At 37.5% G+C, this 10,800-nt stretch overlaps 1 protein-coding gene across 1 annotated transcript in view; it reads left to right on the top strand.

Moving 5' to 3' along the window:
• The first annotated feature begins 3,346 nt into the window (after positions 1-3,346).
• Positions 3,347-10,800, top strand: part of CRYM (crystallin mu) — a 31,240-nt gene continuing 23,786 nt past the window's right edge. The window contains exon 1 of the mRNA XM_055365435.2: positions 3,347-3,407. The gene's annotated coding sequence lies outside the window, so the exon portion shown is untranslated. The remainder of the gene's footprint in view (positions 3,408-10,800) is intronic.

The raw sequence follows: 10,800 nt of genomic DNA, 5'->3' as shown, positions 1-10,800 counted from the left end.
ATCTATCTATCTATCTATCTATCTATCATCTATCTACTTACCTATCCATCTATTCATTCACCCATCCATCCGTTCATCCATCAATCCATCCATCCATGCATTTATCTGCTCTGTCTCTACTCATGCTAATACCACACTGTCTTAATTATCGTAGTTTCATAATAAGGTTTCAAATAAGTTGGTGCAAAGTCTTGCAATTAAAAAAGTATAGTTTGGGATAATCAAGTTCTTTTGAATCCAAAATCAATTGGCCATACATGTGTGAATCTATTTTTGAACTCTGTATCTTATTCTATCTATCCATCCATCCATCTGTCATCTATGTCTCTACTTATGTTAATACCACATTGTCTTAATTACTGTAGCTTTATAATAAGTTTTAAAATGAGTTGTCACAAAATCTTGCAATTAAGAAAATATATATTTTTGGATAATGAAGTTCTTTTGAATTTCCATATAAATTTTAGAATCAGCTAAATTTCTACCAAAAATAAAAAGCCTCTAGGATGTTGATTGAGATTGTTTTGAGCGTATAAATCAATTTGGGGACAATTGACAATTTAAAAATATTGAGTCTTCTGATCCATGAATAAGGTATATTTCTCCATTAACTCAAGTCATCTTTAATTTTTCTCAGCAATGTTTTCAGTCTTCAGTGTACAGGTACTGCACATCTTTTTAAAAATTTTCCCTAAATGTTTTATGTATTTCATGCTACCACAATGGTATTGCCTTGAAAATGATATTAGCTAAAGATATTTCTAGATTTCCTTACTCAAAGTAAAGATGTTTCATTCTAGTCCTCCTTTGCTGAAAAGTCTCTTTTTTGGTAGATCATTCATTTTTATTGCTGAGGGTATTCCATTGTATGAATAATTCACAGTTTGATTACCCATTCACATGTTGATGGACATTGGGTTATTTTCAATTTTTGGCCTTTACAATTAAAGCTATTTATGAATATTTGCATACAAGTCTTTCTATGCTCATATGCTTTCATTTCTCTTAAGTAAAACTTCTAGAAGAAGACATCCAATCAAGCTTTTGTGACTCTGTATTGGGCAAAGTTTTTTAGATATAGCACTAAAAGCACAATTCACTAAAAAATGATAAATTTAACTTCACCACAATTAAAAACGTTTGGTTCTTAAAAGATGCTTTGAAGAAAATAAAAAGCCATAGTCTGGGACAAAATATTTGCAAATGGCTTACTAGACAAAGGGCTGATATTCAGAATGTACAAAGAATTCTCAAAACCCAATAGTAAGAAAAAAGACCAATTCAACAATAAATGAAAGAAAAGTTCACCGGTCACTTCACCAAAGATGATACACATGTGGCAAATAAGCACATGCAAAGATGTTGAGAAGTTTCATCATAAAAGGGTGTTAAATTTTTTCAAGTGCTTTCCCCTCTATTGAGATTAATGTATAATACAATATAGATACTAATCACAGAGATTCTTTCCCACAGAGAAAATGCATTACACACATAAGCTTTGAATCTTAGTGCTATCTTGTACAAATTTTGTGATGTGGAGCAAGTTTTTACATTGTGTAAGGTTTAGTTTTTTTCAAAATGAGGATAACATATAACTTGAGTTACTGTGAAGATTCACAGTAATGTAGGTAGAATTATTCACATGTAATAAGTAATTGACTACCAGTAGCTCTGATGAGATTTGTACAGCCTCAGATACTCACTTTCTGTACTGTAATTTATGGAGTTAGGAATACTTTTCAACAGGAACACAACATGTTTACCTCTTGGTTATCATAGTATTTGCTGATGCTCATCCCAAGGTTATAAATGGGTAACAGCAGGAATGAATCAAGCAGAAAGTTTTTAAAAGTATTATTCCAATCTGCGATGAAAAAGATAACGTTAGCATGCTTTATATGAAATGAACTGTCCCAGGATAACAAAAGTCTCCCAAGTTGATAAAATTAAACAGAGAAAATTAAAAGCTGTAACATTATTCTCACAAACCCTCCATTTTTAGCATAAAGTATACTACCCCTGATTTCTTGAAACATAGTTTGTGTTGATAATTACAGCTTTGGAAAATCCTTTTGGGAAAGCTGATGTCCATATCATCTGTCTTCCTGTCATCTCATGCGAACAAGAAACCAATGCTGATTATTTCTCATACCATTTATTCTATATAACCAATGAAAAAGCAAAGTTGCAATAGGAAATGTAGCCTAGGACAACAGTGGAAAAAGAATAAGGAATATATTATCAGTTGAAAGGACATACATCCTCAGAGAAACAAACTTGATGCTGAGATTCCTCTAAATACTAATTAAATATGTATAACAGTTTATGAATATATATGCGGAAATAAGAAACATGTTTAAAATGTAAGGTTCCAAACTGTCACTGTAAGACTTCAAGACTGAGTTCAGATTACTGGAAAAAAAAGATGAAATTATAAGTCTGAGGAAAAAGCATATTTGTAAGATGTTTTTGTGCCCAGAATTGGTTCTTTCTCGGGGGTTCTTGGTCTCGCTGACTTCAAGAAAGAAGCCGCGGACCCCTGTGGTGAGTGTTACAAGTCTTAAAGATGGTGTGTCCAGATTTGTTCTTTCAGTTCACATGTGTCCAGAGTTTCCTCCTTCCAGTGGGTTTGTGGTCTTGCTGACTTCAGGAGAGAAGCTAGAGACCTTTGTAGTGAGTGTTACAGCTCTTAAAGGTGGCACATCCAAGTTGTTTGTCCCTCCCGGTGGGTTCGTGGTCTCACTGACTTCAGGAATGAAGCCGACGACCTTCGTGGTGAGTGTTACAGCTCATAAAGGTAGTGTGGACCCAAACAGTGAGCAGCAAGAAGATTTATTGTGAAAAACAAAAGAAAAAAGTTCCCACAGCAGGGAAAGGGATCCGGGGTTGCCACTGCTTGCTCTGCTGGCCAGCTTTTATTCCCTCATTTGGCCCCACCCACATCCTGCTGATTGGTCCATTTTACAGAACACTGATTGGTCCATTTTACAGAACACTGATTGGTCCATTTTACAGAGTGCTGATTGGTCCATTTTACAGAGTGCTGATTGGTCCATTTTACAGAGTGATGATTGGTCCATTTACAATCCTTTAGCTAGACACAGAGTGCTGATTGGTGCAATTTTACAGAGTGCTGATTGGTGTATTTACAATCCTTTAGCTAGACACAAAAGTTCTCCAAGTCCCCACTCCACCCAGAGGCCCAGCTGGCAATCAGTACTCTGTAAAATGGACCAATCGGCACTCTGTAAATGGGCCAATCAGCGCTCTGTAAAATGGGCCAATCAGCAGGATGTGGGCGGGGCCAAATAAGGGAATAAAAGCTGGCCACCTGAGCCGGCAGCCCAGCTGGCTTCAACTCTCACTTTGACAGAAGAGACGGTGTCACCTGAGTGAGGAGGTAGAGGGTAAGTTTGCACCTAATATGTAAATTCTTATGACATTCTTATGACAAAATGGTAGAAGTATGTCTTTCCTTATCAGTGATTACATTAAATATAAATAAATTACTGCTCCAATTAAAGGATAGAGATTGGCAGAATGGATTTTAACAAGCATGATCCAACCATATGCTACCTACAACAGATTCAATTTAAATTTAAAGGCACAAATAAATTAAAAGTTTAAAAGACAGAAAAATATATTCAATGCAAACGGTAACCAAAAGAGAGCTGGAATGATTCTACTAATGTCAGACAAAATAGGCTTTAAGATAAAAACGGTTATAAGAGATGAAGGACATTATAAATGGGTTAATTCATGAAGAAGATACAACAGTAACAAACATATGGTCCTAACAACACAGCCCTAAAATATATGAAGCAAAAACTGACAGATTTAAGGACTTTCAACAATAGTAGTTGGAGATGTCAATACCCCACTTTAAATAATTATAGAACAACTACATTGATCAAACAAATACAAGATATGAACAACAAAATAAACCACCTGACCTAAAGGTATATATAAAATACTCTACCCAACAATAACAAAATACACATTTTTTTCTCAAGTGTACATAAAAAAATTATCCAGGACAGACCATTAATTAGGCCACAAAACAAGTCTTAATAAATTATAAAAAACTGAAATAATATGAAGCATCTTAGTACGACTGCAATGGAACAAAATTAGAAATCAGTAACAGAAGGAAATCTGAAAATACACAAATATGTATAAATTAGACAATACAAGCTTAAGCAACAAATGAGTCAAATAAAAAATCAGAGAAATTAGAAAATACTTTGACATGAATGAAAACAAAAATATGCTATACCAAAACTTATAAGAAAAGCAGTTTAGTTTTTTCACATTTATTCTTACATTTAAAACTATTTCAAATAAATAATCTAGTCTTCCACCTTAAAAACTGGAAAAAGAAGAGCAAACCAAACCCAAAGCCGGTGGAAGGCAGGAAATAATAAAGACTAAAACAGAGATAAATAGAGAATGTAAAAACAACAGACCAGGGAAAATATACAATCCCTTTAAAGAATCAACACAAGTCAAAGACCTTTATATTGACTGACCAAAATAAGAAGAAAGAAGCCTCAAATTATTAAAATCAGGAAACTAAGAGAAGACATTACTACCAATCTTACAAAAATAAAACATTACAAGAGAATACTGTGAACAAATGTAGGGCAATTGATAACCTAGATGAAAAGGACACAATTCATAACCTAGATGAAAAGGACACATTTCTAGAAACACACAAACTACAAAACTAACTCAAGAACAAGTAAAATATCTGAATAGACCTATAATAAGATATTTAATTAGTAACTAAAAACCTCTCAGCAAAGAAAAGGTTGGGATAAGATGGCTTCAATGGTGAATTCCACCAAACATCTAAAGAATAATTTACATTGGTCCTCCTGTTTGGTTTTTAAATAAACAACCAATTGTCCTATTCTCTGACACCCCAACTGGGTGTCCTACCATTGAATTCAATTCTAGCACTACAAAGTATTTTCTAATTTCCCTTGTGATTTTTTATTTGACTCATTTGTTGCTTAAGCTTATAAGTTAGCACAGACTCCACGGGTTAAAGAACCAATCCCACAAGATTGCACCCGCTTTAGACACAGCCACAAATAGGGAATACAGGGTACCTGCACTTCTGCCTGGATAACTACAAATGTTAGGACTCCCACAATTGTTCCTCTGGTTTGATAATGTGCTAAAAACAACTCACAGAACTAAGGAAAGTGCTACATTTACAATTACAGTTTATTACAAACGAACAGGCAAATGAAGAAGTGCACAGGGCAAGGGGCATGGGACACAGAGCTTCTATGCCCTCTCCAGTGTGCCACCCTCCCAGCACACCGATGGGTTCACCAACCCAGAAGCTCTCCAGATCTCATCGTTCAAGAGTTTGTATCAAGACTTCATTATGTAATCATGATTGGTTAAAGCAATGGCCTTTGGTGACTGAACTCAATCTCCTGTCTCCTTCCCTCCTGGAGATCAGGGGTGAGGATGTGGGCTGAAAGTTTCAATCCTCATCACATGGTTGATTCCTCTGGCAACCAGCACCTATCCTCAAGCTATCTAAGGGCCTTCCTGGAGTCACCTTATTAGCATAAACTCACGTATGGTCAAGTTTTGAATAAGAAAAGATATTCCATTCATTCCAGAAATTCCAAGGACTGTGGGAGCTCTGTGCCAGGAACAAGGGATGAAGACCAAATACATATTTCTGTTATATCATACCTTCTCAAACTCTACCAAAAAATAGGTCTTATGATTGTTTGGAAAACAATTTCCTCTCTAACAAAGAGTAAAGGCTTTTCTATTTGAAATCTTTGAATTATCACTTTGAGTAAATGAATGACTATTATTTTACAGTGACCAGTGATTCTATTTTGATGAAGTGTTTTAAGCCTTTAGTATTTGACATACTTCAAAAAATCAAATTTCAAATTCTAAAATTAAGTATTTTCCTTTTTTTTTTTTTTGAGACGGAGTCTCGCTCTGTCGCCCAGGCTGGAGTGCAGTGGCATGATCTTGGCTCACTGCAAACTCCGCCTCCTGGGTTCACGCCATTCTCCTGCCTCAGCCTCCCTAGTAGCTGGGACTACAGGCGCCCACCACCACGCCCAGCTAATATTTTGTATTTTTAGTAGAGACGGGGTTTCACCGTGTTAGCCAGGATGGTCTCCATCTCCTGACCTCATGATCCGCCCGCCTCAGCCTCCCAAAGTGCTGGGATTACAGGAGTGAGCCACTGCGCCCTGCCTAAAATTAAGTATCTTCCAAAAGGAACTCCTAGATGTCCAAGAGAGACATAGTAGGCTTATTTAATATGTTAAAATTATATAGGAAACACTGGCAAATAAGAAATTGTGCTTGACTTTCTTTGAGTCATATTTACATAAATGTGTTATTAAAGTATGTTCCAAAATTGTAAGAAATTCCTACAATTCTGATATGTCTTGGTATATGTTATCGGTAATCATTATAATGATGTTAAATTGTATGCCACAGAAATAATCAAATATCCTTGTCAATTGTGTCTTTAGGCTGGGTGTGGTGGCTCATGCCTGTAATTCCAGCAATTTGGGAGGCCGAGGCGGGTGGGTCACCTGAGGTCAGGAGTTCAAGACCAGGCTGGCCAACATGGCAAAATCCTCTATTAAAAATACAAAAAAAAAAAAAAAAAAAAAAAATTAGCTGGGCGCGGTGGCCAGTGCCTGTAATCCCAGCTACTTGGGAGGCTGAGGCAAGAGAATTGCTTGAACCCAGGAGGTGGAGGTTCCAGTGAGCTGAGATCACACCATTGCATTCCAGCCTGGGCGATAGAGTGAGACTCTGTCTCAAAAAAAAAAAAAAAAAATTCTGTCTTTAACCATGTCTATTCTAAGAGATTTGTCATTCTCAATTATTGTTTTATTTTGATTCTTCTCAAAAAGTGGTTTATAATCAGCTACAGTCCAAAATTTGCTTCTTCTTTAAGGAACTTCATGGAAAGAACTATGACAAGTACTCTTGAATCCAGGTTTCTGATAACTTTGGAGATCACACCATTGGAGTGGGCAAAACTTCCAGGGCTCCGATAAAAAAGCTGATGCATTCATGAGGGTTGCTAACCCAACATCAGGTGGAAAAATAATTAACTACATGGGACTAAACTGATAGAGGACAAAGATGATTTTTAATAATTTTTTTGCTTGAAACATTGCTGATTCTTTTTATGTTTTGCTTCCAGAGCTAATAAACCTTTTTTCTTTTGAGCTATTCATAGCTTACAAAAATTGGGTAAATATACCTTTGTGGGCAAATTTGAAGCATTTGCCTTTCTCACTACTGGATTTCTCCCAAATTTGGAAACTGTGAGTATTCTTAATTTATGGCAAAATAGTTATTTGCATAAGTTCAATAAGGATCTGCTTTATTTTATAACAGGACATAATTAGATACACTGGCTATTTTATCAAGGCTTTGGCTGGAATGGCATATTTTCAGAGATGACCAGACTGCTTGGAGGAATTGAGATTAGCTTTACAATTTTATAGTGCTGATAAAAAGCCCTTTGGAAAGTCTGGCATGGTTCCTTGTCTACACAGTTCCCTTATATGGTTTCTGTGCTTGCACTAAGTAAAGAATGTCACTTTCTGGCAGGGCCACGAGCCTCAGTATATTTTGGGAACTCAAGAAGAGAGAAATTAACCCAATTCATGCAGGTATTACAGATACAGCCAAGCAAATACTTGGTTTGGCTTCTTAGCCTCAAGACTTTTAAAAGTCTAATCCAAAATTTATTATAAAAGTCCCAGCAAAGCCAACTTTTAAAAGCCATTCACTATGCCCACTGCGTTTTATGTAAATAATCAGGCCAAGTATCATAAGCCCCAAATTTATTTTGCAACTATGCATCTGACAAGGGTCTAATATACAAAACTACAAGGAACTGAAACAATTCAACAAGCCAAAAACAAATAACCCAAATAAAACATGGGCAAAAGGAACAAACATTTCTCAAAAGAAGACATACGAGTAACCAAAAAATATATGAAAAAATGCTCAATATCACCAGTCATCAGAGAAATGCAAATAAAAACCACAATGGAATATCATCTCACATCAGTCAGAATGGCAATTATTAAAAAGTCAATAAACAGATGCTGGTGAGGCTGTGGAGAAAAGAGAACACTTATACACTGTTGGTGGGAATGTAAATTTGTTCAGCAACTGTGGAAAGCAGTTTGGGGATTTCTCAGAGAACTTAGAACTACCATTTGACCCGGCATTCCCATTACTAGGTATATACGCAAAGGAAAATAAATCATTCTACTAAAAGACACATGCGTCTGTATGTTCATTGCAGCATCATTCACAATAGCAAAGACATAGAATCAACCTAGGTGCCTATCAATGGTGGATTGGATAAAGAAAACGTGGTACATATACACTATGGAATACTATACAGCCATAAAAAGGAATGGAATTATGTCCTCTGCAGCAATGTAGATGCAGCTGGAGACAGAAAGAAAGAAAGAAAGAAAGAAAGAAAGAAGAAAGAAAAAGAAAGAAAGAAAGAAAAGAAAGAAAAGAAAGAAAGAAAAAGAAAAAGAGAAATGTCTAGAACCTACAAATCCACAAACAAAAAAGTAGATTGGCAATTGGGAGAGGCAGTGGGGAGAAGAGAATGGGATGTAACTGAATGAGTACAGGGTTTATTTGAGGGGTGATGAAAATGGGATTAGATGGTAGTGTTGGTCGCACAACATCGTGAATATACTAAAAGTCAGGGAACTGTGCACTCTGAAGGGTAAAAAAGGTGAAATTTCTGTTATTTGAATTTTACCTCAATTTTCTGAAAAAGAAAAAGAAAAGCCCGATGAAGTGGATAAAATGTTATTTCTGCATTACTGATGAGACGCGTAGGTCATGTCACGTTGCCTCAAGTCAGACTAGCACCAAAATTGACTACACCGCTCAAACCCTTCTATCTAGCACTAAACAATAAGCCAAAAAAAAAAAAAAAAGTTAAAATTCAACCCTAAGTCCCTATGGGCTTTCATTTGTTAGAGGCGCGCGCTTTCGAGTTCTGCGCGCCGACCACGGGCAGCGAGTGGGCCCCCTGGCGTCTGGAGCAGCGGCCAGCGCAGAAGACGCAGGCGGAAGGAGGAAGGGCTGGCCGGGGCTCCCGAGCACTCACTGCTAAAGCCTCGCCGCCGCCTCCGCCGCTGCGGGGTGCGCGTCCATCTGGTTGGGGCTCCTCCTCCCAACACCCTCCCCAACGGCCCGCCGCGCAGCCGCCCGCGGGCGAGTCTGTAGCCTGATCCTGCGCGGACCCGCCAGAGGCACACCAGGAGGCGGGGAACCGGGGGCGCGCGGGGCAGACCGGGGTGGGAGTGTGGGGAGCCGGGAGAGCCACCTCAGTCCCCCCACCGCCCCACCCCGCGCATGCTCCCAAGAGCCCCAGACCGCCCTTCTCAGGCTTCCGAGATATTTCATCCGTTGCTTCTCCTGGCCCACCGCTCAGTCCCCCAACTCTAGGACGACAGAGGTTAGGGATAAGGGGAATGAGACACGCGCCTTGGCTGCAGCATTCAAGGTGAAGCCAACTCAATAGTCAAAATAAAGACTATTATACAATATTTTTACATTTTAAAATAAAATGTAAAGATAAAATTTCGTGAGGAGCTATATTGGCATCTACAGCAAAAGGAAAAGTCAGTTATCCTGAGCCGTCTTTGTTGAAAATTTTTATACTCTGTTCACTGTGGATTTTTTGGCATTGATTTTTATTTTAAATATTGCATTTAGATGTTTTAGTTTATATTTATCATGACTACTGAGTGAATCCCATAAATTTTGTGCCATAGGTGAGTACCTCACTATGGTACAGCTCTACCCTGCTGCCATCTTCACTGTGGTAGTGGCAGAAGTCTAGGGGGATGTAAGTAACCACCTCCTTCGCAGGGTCTGTTAGGGGTTAGCAGGGAACTTCCAGAGGCTCAGGCACAGGAGTTTACATGGCCCCCAGGCTTGTCCCAGGACAAGGTCTCAGGGAAGGGCAGGGAAAAGAGATTTACACCAGCTTTCTCAATACTGACCCCTGCATTACTAAAAAGTTTATTAATCTTCTTTCTGTTAAGTCATAATTATAATAATAATTTCATTATTTTAATAATAAAATAAACCTCAATAACACCTAATATTTAATATGCTACTTATTAATAATACTTACTATTGGAGGCTTGGGACAATTAGTTCTCTGTGCCTCTGGTCTCAAAAGAACTGATGCAACCAAGACTAGTTTTCTCAGTGCTACTTTACTGAGGACCTGGGTGATGTGAACCAAAGCTTTATAAGGAATATGATTTGAGATGATTTGCAGAGTTGTCCTGTTTCTACAGGATTCACTGGAGTGAATTCCTATTATTGAGGTTTCTTATTTTGTCATTGTTAAAATAACGAAAATTACTGTTATAATCATGACTTAAAGAAGATTAATAAACTTTCTAGTAATGCGGGAGTCAGAAATAAGATTTCTATCTAATCAGGGCTAAATTCCTGAATTTACTATGGAAGCAAATAAATATCTGGCTTTCTTATTTCATATCTCTTTTAATCGATGAGTATTTGGTTTTGCTTTTTTTCTCCTTGTTAACTTAAAAAAAAACCACACAATTTATAAATTTAGACAAGAAGAGACTTTCTTATACGAGGTTACAGCCTGCAAGGTGGGATCGTATGCTGGGAAGCATGCTGTATTATTCCGTTTTCATGCTGTCTATAAACACACGCCTGAGACTGGGCAATTTACAGAAGAAAGAGGCTTATTGG

This window comes from Gorilla gorilla, chromosome 18 (genome assembly GCF_029281585.2).
Source record: "Gorilla gorilla gorilla isolate KB3781 chromosome 18, NHGRI_mGorGor1-v2.1_pri, whole genome shotgun sequence".
NCBI lineage: Eukaryota > Metazoa > Chordata > Mammalia > Primates > Hominidae > Gorilla > Gorilla gorilla.
Note: the sequence above shows the minus strand (reverse complement) of the source record. Positions and strands in the feature narration are given on the sequence as shown.